Below are 13,785 nucleotides of genomic sequence, written 5' to 3'. Positions count from 1 at the left end.
AATGAAATGTATACTTCATTGAAAGTATTATCAAATAAACCATGGCATCGCCACATGGGGGGGGCTGGGTGAAGACGTTCCACCCCCCGGGGTGTCTGTGGATAGATCTATGCCTTTAATGCTGCCGTGGGATCACAGCGGTGATGCCCAGTATGTCTCAGCACTCCGGATACTGGGTGCTGTGGTCTGGGCCATGGCATTGCAGCATAGACTCTGCAGCTGGGCTTCAGTCGCAGTCCAGGGCATATTAGTGCCACCAGTCAGCAGAGAGCTCAGCTCCAATGTGCTGTCACTCCAGCTGACAAGAAGCTGGCTTTCCAGGAGCCTTTGTGGTGTCTAGGACCTCAGCAAGCCTCCGGGGGCCGGCGGGGGGGCTGACAAACCGGTGCACAATCCAGGCTAATGGGGGGGGGACTGTGTCCCCCCTGCACGTTACCTGGGCTCCCCTTTGCAATGCTTTGCTGCTGTAGCCTACAGCCTGGACTGCTCACAAGCAGCCTCTGGCATATAAATCACTCCCAGCTCCGTCTGTGTGTGAGCTGCAGCCAGCCAGCCACGCCTGGGCTCTCACCTGCCTTCGTCATGCTGCAGAGTGACCCCAGCACATGCAGTCTCGGATTTCCCCCCAGAAATGTGTGTCCTGCCCTGCCCGGGCCTCTCCTGGACAGTACACACATATTCAGTACCAGCTTATTATTTTAAATAGAGTACCCAGGCACTCCAACGGCCACACACCGGAATAGATAAAACACGCAAACAGGTTTATTAACGACAAAGCGAGAGATTTTAAGGGAGTCCAAGTAGTGAGGCATAAAAGTCAGAAATGGTTAAAAGAAAAATAAAGATCAAACACTGGTGCCTAACTTAACAAACGATGTTAGATTCAAAGCAAAGTTCTCTCACCATGTGCTTTCAGCAGCCTGACTGACCAGACTCTCAGGTCAGGACCCTCCCCCAACGTCCAACGGCTCCTTCCTACGTCTCTTCAGGTGTAGTGAATGTGACGAGCAGGGAGGGGGGAGAGAGAAATAGAAGGAGGGAGGGCTGTCTAGGGGTGTTTGTCCCTTCTTTTTATAGTCCTGTCCCCACTTTGAGAAGCATTTCCAGCTAGGAGCAAGGCGACAGGCAGCCTGTGTGGAAGGGATCCATGCTATTTCTTTGCTAAGATGTAGATTTTTGCTCTGCCCCCTTTCCTGCCAAAGAGTGGGCAATGCGCAGGTAATGGCCCATCAGCCTTGTTTACACCTGGCTGAGGCATCAGCTTGACTTTTCTTTTTGTCACTCCCCAGTCATCTCTGGAAACACACTTTTAGTTGTGATCTCAGCTTGTGTATAACTTCACACACAACGCTGCTACGTGCATTTTGCCATGATATTGCTGATCAGCAGATGATGAGGTTTTAAATGCTACCTCACATGGCATGGCCTGTACAAACATCATTACAACAGCGTGCAGGGTGTGAGCACAGGGGCACACTCTGACAGGGGGCACAATGCTCGGACTCTGCACAGGCAGGGCCACAAGGCTCTCACCACGGAGCCCGCTGGGTGCTTTTCCAATGTGGGCTCCAGCTCTGCCTACAGCAGGGACCTGCGCTGCAGCCTCCCTGTCACTTGCACAGCACCCTTGGGATCAAGGGCAGCGTCTCTGCCTTGGCTGGGGCTCCAGCTCCCTGACAGCCGCGCTTCTCTCTGCAGGAACACAGCGAGTTTATGCATCTCCCTCCTTTACTCAGAAGTGGGCCCAGGTCTCTGTCAGTCCCTGCAGGCTCCTGGGCAGACAGCCTGTGGCTGCAGCTCTCTGCTGAGAGCAGCACACTGCAGGCAATTACCGCCCTGGAGCCCAGGATCCCAAAGGACTTTACCAATGGCCAGGGCAGCAGGGGCGTCCCTTTCCTGCCACTACACTGCAGTGAAGGGGCGAGAATGAGACACCCCCTTTCCATCTGGGACACAAGGCTAGATCGGAACCCAGGTCTCCAGAGCCCTGAGCCTGGACAGAAGACTGATGTTCCAGTGAGGAGCCAGAGGGAACCTCCCCTGGGATATTGGGCCACGTGTTATTTAATCCCGCCTCCGCTCATTTGGTTCCTGTTCTGCAGGGCCCCACTGTTCCTCCATTGCTGGCTTGTGCAAGAGACCTCTGGGACACTGAGGGCTGAGGCTGGGGAATGGTGGGGAGCTCACTGCCAGGCCATTCCCAGCTAGGAACGGCCAAGACCCTGGGGGACAGACTGCCCCGAACCCAGCAGGTCCTGGGTGAGGCCAGCGGGACTATTACTTCTCCAGCACAGCCGTCTCCTGTTTCCCCTGGGCTCCCCCTCTGGCCAGAGCCCAGGACTTGGGAGGAGAAAAGAAAATGTCTCTTGGAGACACTGTCCATCCCCCAGCCGTGCCTCCCGGAGCAGCACTGTGCCCCGCTGGTCACCACAGCAACAGGTGGGGGAGCTGCGCGTCTTGCAGTCCTTGGAGAAGCTGGATCCAGGTGACCCACTGGGCATATTCCACATGAGAACTGAGCAGCCATGCCCTCTGCAGCACCAGCCCCTCCCCCATTGCTTCAGGTCTTCGAAACCAGCCCAACATGCCCTGCGACCAGCGTTGTCTGAGATGATATCACTCCAGGCCAGCCATTCCCAGGTGCCAAAGGCTTGTAACGGAGGTGCCAGGAAGGACCTGGGGGAAGTAATACAGGAGTCTGTAAGTGTCAAAGCATCTTTGGGTGAGGTGTGAAAACCCAGCCCAGCACCATCCCACAGGTTTGAAGCAGGACTCAGCAAGGCTGGAGGAGCAGGGCTCCAAGACAATAGGGGGATGCAGAGGTAGCCGTTAATGATGGCTCTTGGTTTCTGCTGCAATCTAACAGCAAGAAAAGAGAGAACCACCTTGACCAGAGCAAGAGAGACCCTGGCTCCAAGCAGGAGCAATTCAGTTTCCTCCAGTGCTGAGCTCTGCAGGAAGCAAGGGAGAGAGCAGCATAGCCAGAGCCCCATGGTGAAACTCCGTCCCTCACTTGCCTTACACTGGGCGGGATGACCATCAGGAGCCAGGCTCCAGGCAGCCAAACAGCTAAACCTGCTGCTGCAAAGAGACGCTTCGGGGGTGACATCATTGCAGTCTATGCGTATCTACAAGGGGAACAAATATTTAATAGTGGGCTCTTCACTCTAGCAGAGAAAGGTTAACCCCATCCAATGGCTGGACACCAAAGCTAGGCAAGCTGGAAATAAGGGGTCCATTTTAGCAGTGAACGTAATGAACCCTTGGAACATATGGACAAGGGCTGTGGTGGAGTCTCCATCACTAACAATTTCTAAATCAAGATGGGATTTTTTCTAAAAGCTCTGCTTTGGGGATTGTTCTGGGGCAGGTCTCTGGCCTGTGGGTGCAGGAGGTCATACCAGATGATAACAATGGTCCACTCTGGTGCTAGAATCTGTGAAACCAATCCTCTATCATGCAAGAGATGGCGAGGATGCGTTAGGAAGGCCATGTCACCCAAGCCATAGCAAGGGAGGTGTCTGGCCAGCTGTCTCAGTGCTACCCTTAATATGCAGTGTTAATGAAGGATACTATGCGGCAGGCATCCATGGTGAGGAGGCGAGGTGGTCATGGCCTGCCTTAGGGAATTGTCTGAGATGGGGCAATGGCAATTGACCCTTCTCCACCATATCAGTGTGTCCCCAGTCCTCAATGGCTGCCTTTGCTTTCACAGCGGTTACAATCGGAGACCAGGAAGCCCAGTGGCATCCCTCTAACCTGCTCTCCAAGAGGACCGGCTTCTAGAGAACCCCCATTCTTCCTGCTGGGACAGGGAGGAAAACAGGGCCTGTGTTTTGCTTCCAATGTTTTTTGCAGAGTTCATGAAGATTTGTCTCTACAGGAAGCAGGGTCACACCAAGAAGGAAGATTTCACCAGAGGAAAATCTCTGGAACTCAGCACCCTGCTCCGGGGCAGGATTTCTCCAACTTTACCATGAAAACCATATTCACTGCCAGCGAAAATGAAACCAAACGGTATTGTTTCAAATGAAGAAATCTGCAATGTGAAAATGGACAATGTCACACATTCCTGGCTAATTCTGCACTTCATGGTAGCCCCAAAGATCTAGAGGTGGTGGAAAGCAAACTTTCAAATGAGGCAAAAGCTCAGTCCCGACATACCTAATATGTACCAGTTCCTAAGGCTGCAGAGCAGGAAATGTGAACTCCTGAGCAGGAAGCCTTTTCTGCGTCATTCCCAGGGATTTAGCTGGAGAGCGAATGTCTGAAACCCTGAAACTTTAAAATTTTTCTCTAAGAGAAAAGCTCTTTCCCTCCCAGCTTGCCTCACGCTTTTTCAGGCTACACAAGAATTTCAGGCAAGATACCTGGAAAAAGCTGCAGCTTTCACATTGACCTTCCTGACACCTGCTGTTAGAGACTCCACCGTGAATCAATGCAAAGAAACCTGACTCTTGAGACCTAAACCTTTCAGGAGGAAATGAGTCAGAATGAGAAAAAGACATAAATACAGACAAAGATAAGAGGAACTATAAATGGCAAAGAAGCAGAGGATGAGAGGGAAGTGGGGAATAGAGTTTCAACAACTATTATCAGACCAGCTCTGTTTACTTAGTGGTCATTCTAAGTTGTTTTAACCTCTCTATCTGTGATGGCAGAATAACAGTATAATCAACATCCCCTCAGGGCCAACCAGCCAGTCTCCTGAGAAGCAATGCACACAGCACGTCATTCCTAAAATGCGTAAGAAAAAATAACCACGTGCTGCAGTATGGTCATCATCTCTGCACTGCTTTAGCTGCTGTCTTGAAAGGCAAGGAAGCTTTGAATCAGCCAATTGCTTAGCTGAGAAATGGACATCATGGGGCTGGTAGATACGCTGGAGGGTAGGGATAGGATACAGAGGGCCCTAGACAAATTAGAGGATTGAGCCAAAAGAAATCTGATGAGGTTCAACAAGGACAAGTGCAGAGTCCTGCACTTAGGATGAAAGAATCCCATGCACGGCTACAGACTAGGGACCGAATGGCTCGGCAGCAGTTCTGCAGAAAAGGACCTAGGGGTTACAGTGGACGAGAAGCTGGCTATGAGTCAACAGTGTGCCCTTGTTGCCAAGAAAGCCAATGGCATTTTGGGCTGTATAAGTAGGGGCATTGCCAGCAGATCGAGGGACGTGATCGTTCCCCTCTATTCGACATTGGTGAGGCCTCATCTGGAGTACTGTGTCCAGTTTTGGGCCCCACGCTACAAGAAGGATGTGGAAAAATTGGAAAACGTCAAGCGAAGGGCAACAAAAATGATTAGGGGACTGGAACACAGGGCAACAAAAATAATTAGGGGACTGGAACACATAACTTATGAGGAGAGGCTGAGGGAACTGGGATTGTTTAGTCTGCAGAAGAGAAGAATGAGGGGGGATTTGATAGCTGCTTTCAACTACCTGAAAGGGGGTTCCAAAGAGGATGGATCTAGACTGTTCTCAGTGGTAGCTGATGACAGAACGAGGAGTAATGGTCTCAAGTTGCAGTGGGGGAGGTTTAGGTTGGATATTAGGAAAAACTTTTTCACTAGGAGGGTGGTGAAGCACTGGAATGCGTTACCTAGGGAGGTGGTGGAATCTCCTTCCTTTGACGTTTTTAAGGTCAGGCTTGACAAAGCCCTGGCTGGGATGATTTAGTTGAGGATTGGTCCTGTTTTAAGCAGGGGGTTGGACTAGATGACCTCCTGAGGTCCCTTCCAACCCTGATATTCTATGATTCTATGGTATTTGTGTCTGCTGCTATCATTCAAAACCTTTCAAAGGATTCATGACTGAAACAGAGCCACAATACTTTGTGCCTTGACACTGCTGCTTCGGAAGGTCTGTGAAGCCTTTGTGTGTAACTCATGCCTGAGCTGAGAGGATAAGGGACATCAGAGGCTCATTACAACACCCTAGACCAGTAGCCAAATAATTAACTATGTCAGTAACACTCCCGCACAGACATCAAGAACCCACTAACAATATCCCAGACCTGTATCAGAAACCCGGCTCACACACTCTTGCAAGCAACGGGAGGAAAACTCTACTGCATGCTCCTTCGTTTTTGGAGACAAGGCACCGATTCTGCCAGGACTTGAATCTAACCTTCAGGCAGTTTCCTTATGATTCACCATATGCTGGGAAATATCGCATGGCACTTCATGCTCCCATCATTTATTTGTATGTGCACAGTCTCCCTGTTCAGACACCTTCCCAGGGGTAGGATGGTCCCAATCCAGCAAAGCAGGTAAGTATGTGCTTCTTTTTAAGCTATGAATAATTCTACTGACTTCAGTAAAGGACGAGCTCTACGTGTTTGAAAGCTGGTCTCTCTGACCAGCAGCAGTTGGTCCAATAACAGATATCACCTCTCACATCTTGTCTCTCTTAAGCAGAGCTACTCACATGCTTAAAGTTAAGCACATACTTAAGTAATCTGCTGGATGGGGGCCATCACATGAGGAGGAAAAACCAGCGCTCAAGATGAGCGGATGTCCCTGTACCTTCTACCAAGGTGATGACAAGTGATGAACGCAGCATGGCAGGAGGAGAGAATGGGAGAGGCCCATATAGGTCCCAAAAATTGAACAGTGACTGGGTCCACGTATTGTAGAGTTAATGTCTAAGATTTGTTTTTTTGTATTTCTATATGGAAATTGACGGTGTGTGAACACTTTGGCCATGCTTTATAATAAAACAGAGATGGGATATTTTAGAGTAAAGCGATTAAAAGAGTTAAACAATTTTTGTGGAAAAATAGACTATTCCAGTTGACGGTAACTTTAATGTACGCACAAGAGGGGTAAAAACTGAAGAAAATGTTGATCTGCTGATGCACAGAAGGCGCCCGTTGCTGATGGACAAAACTTGGAATGCTTGCGAATGAGACACCCCCGAATATCCTCCAGGGAAGGAGACAAGTGCCATCTCCTCCTTCCATCCAAGGACAGGAAGGAAGAGCGTTTTCTCAAATAAACATATTAAAACATGTGCAATGAAAGATATTTTGCTTCTTTAATTGATGTATAAATGGGTTTGCCTTGAAAGATAATGGTTACGTTTGCAATTGTAGTTTCAATTAGTTTTAGTAAAACTCCCTTTTATAACTGGTTAGAAGAAAAAGCATTCTTCATTCTGCAGTTGTGTATATTTCAAATGTAAGACCCATGTCAAATCTATAGACTGTTAACCCTAAAAGGCTTCAAAGCAAGGTTTTCTATTAAATAATACTTGGATAAAATGAGATGATTTTTTAAAGATTTTGAAACATTTTAATGAGTTGATTGGTTGTAAAGGTTTGGTATTTGTAAGCTTGCCAAGGTCAAGTCACACATGATGTTGCCTTTACATGGTTAGTTTTAAGTATGGTGTAACAGAGTGTTTACACTGATGATTAATGAAAGGTAAGATTGCCTAGGGTGCATTACAAGGCACAAGGGCCTTGCATTTAAACGCATAGAGATCTAGACACCAATCTGCACAAGCAGGTTTCTGTGCCCGCCTGGAGGTAGTTTCAGGATTAGGACTTTAGTCTCCTTTATTCCCCACTCATGAATGTGCTGCTCCAAGATACAGCAATAAGCCTTGCTGGAAGTGAACATACTGAATAAGTGAAAAGACTCTGGGTGTAAGACGCTGGCTGATTGGCTCTTACAGGTAATTATTGATTATTCCTTTTTTCTGTGTATTAAAGACTCTTAAGGGTGAGCCAGCGAACCAAGTATGTTCCCATAACTTACTACAGAAGGCAGGGGCAGCTCTACCAATTTTGCCGCCCCAAGCAGTCGCCGAATTGTACCCCCCGCCCCCGAAGAGTGGCGGAGCTGCTGCCGAATTGCCGCTGCGGGACACTGACCACCGCCGCCCCATTCTGAATGCCGCCCCAAGCTGGTGCCATTGGAGCCGGCCCTGACAGAAGGTGCCTGGAAACACCCCAATTCTCTGCTATATTTGTCACGTAAGACACACAGTTAACCCCTCCAAGACCAGGGCATGGGGGCTCAGAAGCTAAAACTGCTAAAAATACTAATAATGGCCCAGCAACAGCAAAGACTGAAGATTTCACACATCTCTTACTGACTAGATCCTCTAAAGTGATGTGCCCAGCTCCTCCCAACCCTCTGCCCGAGAGCAGCACTGACTGTGGGCCCAGCTCATTCACTGCAATGATTTCCAGGAAGAATTTACAGCCCCTTTGTTTGTAATCTAAACCAAACCCATCTGCTCCAGACATTCCCGTCACTGCTGCCATCCCCCAGCTCATCTCTGAACTGAAAGGAAAGAGAAAACAATTTAGGAAAAGAGACATTTGCAAGATTTCTATTGAAGACTCTCAATTCTCGGCACATCCCATGTGCAGCTGAGTTCCTGGCGGAGTTGGAGGGGGGAACCGGGCCCCAAGAGAGGGCAGGGCACTGAGCTGAGTGAAAATGAAGTCCTGCACGTGGTATGTGTGGACAACCAGGAGAACAGAGCACTAGCCAGTAGCCAGGAGCAATACCCTTGCCCAGTGCACTATGTCGAGTACCCTGTCCACTGGGCCAGGCATCCTCCCTGTTTTGCCTTCCATGCGATCTGGTTTTTATCAGTGAAAGCAAAGAAACATCTTAGAGTTGCCCCAGGGATGGATTTGTCTCCGAGACGCTGAACTGCTCCCAACCTTTAACTTCTCCATTGCTCTGGCTAAGGACAGTTCTCTGCATGGCGAGAAGGATTGTATTTACACTCTGCTAAACTGGGGCCTGGCTAAACTGACACCATCCCACACAATGCTTCAGGATTCAGAGGCTTTTCTGGTCTGTTGACTTTTTTTATGCCTTCTGTTTGTACATTTAATGGGTTCAGGTCAAAGTTCCTACCATGATTAACACAAAAAGTAAAGGGCGGTACCTGCTGAATTGGATTTGACCCGTTCTCAGGGAGCCTGGTACAGTGACGCTTATTCTAAATGTTAAATGCACTGGTCAGATTTCTGCTTACGCCCCGCATTGCAAGCCAGGGCAGCTTCACAGCGCTGGGCGTTGTGGCCGATACGGGGCTCTGCTGCAGAAACGCAGAGCCAGGGCCAAATGCAGATGACAGTAGTAGGACTTCTCTTACACCTTCATCAGGCTCTTAGCCAGGCTGGACCACCCCCGAGATAAAACCAAGAGGTGACACCCCTCAGAGATCGTGTGTGGCAGACCCTTTGCAGGCAGACTGCCCGCTCCCAGAGCTCACCCTTTTCCCAGGAAGAGCTCTGGTTGGCCTTGACTGCACATCGGGGCACACCTTCAGAACTGGAGCTCTGAGACTTTGCAAGTGTCCTTGCAAGACTTGCAAGAAACAGGAGGGCCATTGCTACCCAGAGCTTGGTCTCTTCCATGCACAGAATCAGAAATCTGGGAATGTTCTTTGTGCTGAACCTTCTCTGAAAACAACACGGATCATCTGGGTTCTCAACATTGTTCCAAGCCCCAGTATCAGCAGAAAAGGACAGACCTCCCCCAGTCTGGCCAGGGACACATTCAAATAAGTCAGATTCCCTTCCAGTGAGAAAGTGGTTCTTCCTCATCCTCAGTACCTGTTCTGACAGGGGTGTATCATGCTCACCTGCCTGCTGGGGCTGCTGGAACCAGGTTGGTACAAGGGCAGGGAAACGTTACTGGAAGAATCATGTTGTTCCTGGCACATGGTTCAGCTCGCTCCTGGAATGGCAGGTTTAGAAGCTAAATCGTTATTTTAAAAATGAGTAAACAGCAGACAGCAGAACCTTCCCTCTTCCCAGTTCAAACAGAGACCAAATAAACAGGAATACACACATTACAGGCAGCTGGAATGGCAGAGACTGTAACTGGCAATTAACTTCCCATTCACCCCCCCCAGATGCAGCCAGCAACTTCTTTACGGTTGCCGTGGGAGTCACCCATTTAATTAATGAAGTAATTGAGCACTCCTTTTCTGCTGAGTGTCAGATGAACATGGCATTTCAGAGAGAATTTCCCATTCACCCTTATTTACCTTGATCTATGCTTCTCTAAGCAACACCACAGGCAGGCAGCACTGATGTAAACACGTCATCCTGGGACTGGACAGCCTGCGACCGAGCCATCACCTTACCTGCCAGACGTAGCTGCAGAGATTGCTGGCAGGGTTATGGGATTAACGTGTCTAACAAGCAACAAAGCCACGAGAATAATTCCCTGGCAAATGGTGCTTGCAGGGAAAGCAAAGGGGAAGACATCCTCCATAGCAGCCCAAACCACCTCTCCACTCCATCTATATCTCACCATGAGCAGAACCTGAGACCACCAGCCGCTGATCAGGTCTCATGATGACAAGGGCCTGCAGCCAAGACCAGGATTCTCCAAAGGGACCAGAAAGATCACAGCTCCAAGGAACCCTGTGGCTGGAGCCCCCACCAAGCTCACCCTCTGAGGCCAGGGGAGCCCAGAAGGGATGGCCCAGATCACACCATGTGCAAAGCCCAGGCAGAGACCCTGCCTCGCTTGTTTCCTGAATCACAGATGGTGCCTCATTAGACTCTAGGTTCATCTGCCATTGTTAGTATCATGCTGGGCAATAAAATCATCATTTAAGGGGAAGAGGCATTGGAACTAAACAAAACTGCCGACTCCCTCACTCTAATTCAGCCCAGCATGGCCAGGAGAAGAGAGCTGCTGCCCCGCATGCCTCCTGCCAGGAGGGCAGCCGAGGGAAAGCCCCCAATGGCTGTTGGGCTGTTCACTGGGCCAGTACTGTGAGAAGCGGCTGTGTATTTGTCACCGCCCAGCATGCTGTTTACCGTTCTCCTCAACACGCCTGAAACAATGTTTGCCAGCAACTGTAATTCAATAGTTCACGCCCCAAAAGCTGCATCACTGATGTCAAGAGTGACATGATAAATGCACTGCATCCCCCTGGGGTTGGGGATGGGGGGAGCCGGCTCACTATTGCTCCAGTTCTTAATTACCCCTCGCTCTTTGAGTAAATCTGCTTTCTGGGACGCATATCCCAGCTGTGCTGCAATATTTAGTATCAATGTCTCCATGGAGCGTCACAAAAAGTCATATTGTTTTAAAGAACAAGCAGCCATTTGCCCCTTTGTGTAGCAGTAGGGAGCTCAGAGGATCAAATGCTAGGACTGGATCAATAAAGCTCTCACTAGATTAGACACACCAGGGTTCAGACTCAATGTGTACGTGTAGCAGAAGTGCAAGTGAAAGGATGCACTGAGAATGTGTTATACACCAGGGTAATTAAACACATGACACACGGTGCCACCCATGCCCCCTTGTCAGGCCAGGCTCTGGCCAGGCCAGCTGGTACATAGAAACTACCTCTGTGGCACTGAGCCCTCGTCTACACTTATCCCTTCCGTCGCTGTCGGAAGCATCCGCACCGCGACACTACAGCAGCCTGGCTCCCGTACTGCTGCTTAGCGCCCGCAGTGTAGACATGCCCAGAGACAGCCTGAGACGGAGAAACTCCAGGATTCCACCCCCAAGGGCAGGAGCTTCAGAGAGAAACCCGGCACTCCAAAGCAGGACATGCCCAGAGCTATCCCCAGGTCCTAAATTCCAAGAAGAGAGCACGTGCTATCAGAAGAGTGGTGTAGGAACAGAGACTGTGCTTTAAGCGTAGGCACGGGGGTGCACAGTGAAGGCTGAGTATTGCACCCCCTGCCTGGCATGCCTGGCTTCTGACCGCCAAGGAAGGTACCTTTACCCGCTGGGAGGGGAGGAGGCCAAGACACTGTGGGGATGTTTACACTGCACTGTAAGCCCAGGGTTCCAGCTCAGGCTCAAGCCTAACCCCCCTTCCATCAACACACAAATTGTGCTCAGACCCCCGGTCCCAGAACCCATGGAGGTGGAGGGTCTGAGCCTGAGTCAAATGCTAGGACTGGACCCAGGGTTCAAGCCCTATTGTTCTGCAGTGTAGACACAGCCCCACTGGACTCGTGCTCTGGGAGTCTGCCAAAAGGATCCCACAGGCTGACTTCCTTTGTCCTCTGAACAGTCACGTTTGGTCACGCTGCACAGCAAACAGAGGGTCAGAGCAGCCACGTTTTGGGAGGGTGCCGGAAGTCTGGGATATGGGTGGTTGGACTCAGGCCCACATAATGCAGTGCAGATGCTGGAGTCCCAGGTTGGGATCCAGGGTTCAACGATTCCAAGCCAGGGGTTACAATTGACTGCAGACTCTCAAGCCCTACGCTGACAAACCCACTGTCAGCTCGCTCGAGTTCTCACACTGCAGTGCAGCCAGACCCTCTGTGGCTTATACAGTGGGTGGGGGAGTCCCAGGGATCTCTGTGGGTAGCCGGGTGTTTCACAGTTCAGCCATAGCCACGCTTCTGGTTCAAAGCCCTGCTGTCACGCCCACGTGGTCAGACAAGAGTGGCCTCCAGAAACTGGACCTGAAGAGCTCTGCCCTTGGTTACAGACCCTGTGCTTTCTCCTCTGCAGGAGTAAAGCAACCAGTCGTTCTTCCTAGTTCTGGCAGGCACTGCAAGTGTTAATTCCCCTCTTTCCTGGAGGCGCATCCAGCTAGTCAGTAGAAGAAGGAGGGTCACGAACAACCTCAGGTGTCCTGCAGCAGGAGGTGGCCTCACAGGAACCTTGCGCAATAACAACTGGGTTCTTCACTCTGTATCAGCAAAGTGAAAATGGCTCCTGTGAGACCTCCAGAGCCGTGTCATTCCCCGCAGGAGGCAAGCAAACAGTGAGCTCCAGGGCCAACATCTGTCTGTAGCATTTCGAGGGAGACAGGGAAAGGAGCCGTAGAGTGGAGGGCCCGCACTGAGCAGCCCAGTTCAAGGATCTGAAAGGGCAGTGTGACCTGGGGTGCCCGTTACTGCTGTTCCTGGCCCAGCCTGTGACTAATGGATAGCTCAGTGGTTTGAGCATTGGCCTGCTAAACCAAGGGTTGTAAGTTCAATCCTTGAGGGGGCCATTTAGGGATCTGGGGCAAAAATTGGGGATTGGTCCTGCTTTGAGCAGGAGGTTGGACTAGATGATCTCCTGAGGTCCCTTCCAACCCTGATATTCTATGATTCTATGACTTCTCTGCACAGGGCCATTCCTCTTGGGCCACTGAGCCCCAATGGGGCATTAGCCAAGCTGCACTTCCACACTCAGTTCTGCATCCTGCCCTGCCCTCTACCCCTGTGCAACTCTATCAGGGCATGGGATGTGCACCCTTTTCCCTCCCGGGTGCCCACATAACCCCGTCCAGATGCTACCCAGGAGAATTAATGAGTCAATTGCTTCTCTGGTCATCAGGGCACCTCTGCCGCTCCTCTGCCCTCACCTCATCCAGCTGGTCCTCTGCAGGGAGCCTCAGCCTGTCTGCACTGACCAAGACACCCACTTTCCCTTTGGTAACCCCCAAACTGCTCCCCCTGACCCCCCCGGACCCAACACCCCAGAATTCTTTGTGCTGTTGCAGACGGAAAAACTCAAAGTCTGTGATACATCATAGCGAACAGCCAGATCAGTGTTACAGGCAACCGCCCATTACACTTGTGTTCACTGCACAGAAACTAATTTTACAATATTGCCAGCGAGTGGAATTTATGCCTTTAGAGTCAGAATGGGGTAAACTGCCCCATGCCCATTGCTACATATCCAATACACTTTGATGTTGCTGTTTCTATAAGGGATGTTTTCTTTGCAGTGACAAGAGCTAGGCCTTTATTTTTTTTTTAACGAAAGTTTGGATCCTGTAGGAAATTTTAGAGCCTCCTAGAAATTCCCTAGGTCAGTGGTTTTCAACCT

At 50.3% G+C, this 13,785-nt stretch overlaps 1 long non-coding RNA gene across 3 annotated transcripts in view; it reads right to left on the bottom strand.

Annotated features, from left to right (window-relative positions):
• Positions 1–740: 740 nt before the first annotated feature.
• The window catches only part of LOC140918033 (uncharacterized), a 139,410-nt gene continuing 126,365 nt past the window's right edge, over positions 741–13,785 (bottom strand). For all 3 annotated transcript variants that reach the window (XR_012161056.1, XR_012161057.1, XR_012161058.1), the window contains 2 exons: positions 9,617–9,711; positions 741–2,676 (listed from right to left, as the gene is read on the bottom strand). This is a non-coding gene — a long non-coding RNA (uncharacterized lncRNA). The remainder of the gene's footprint in view (positions 2,677–9,616; positions 9,712–13,785) is intronic.

The sequence above is a fragment of the Lepidochelys kempii genome, chromosome 10 (assembly GCF_965140265.1).
Source record: "Lepidochelys kempii isolate rLepKem1 chromosome 10, rLepKem1.hap2, whole genome shotgun sequence".
NCBI lineage: Eukaryota > Metazoa > Chordata > Testudines > Cheloniidae > Lepidochelys > Lepidochelys kempii.
Note: the sequence above shows the minus strand (reverse complement) of the source record. Positions and strands in the feature narration are given on the sequence as shown.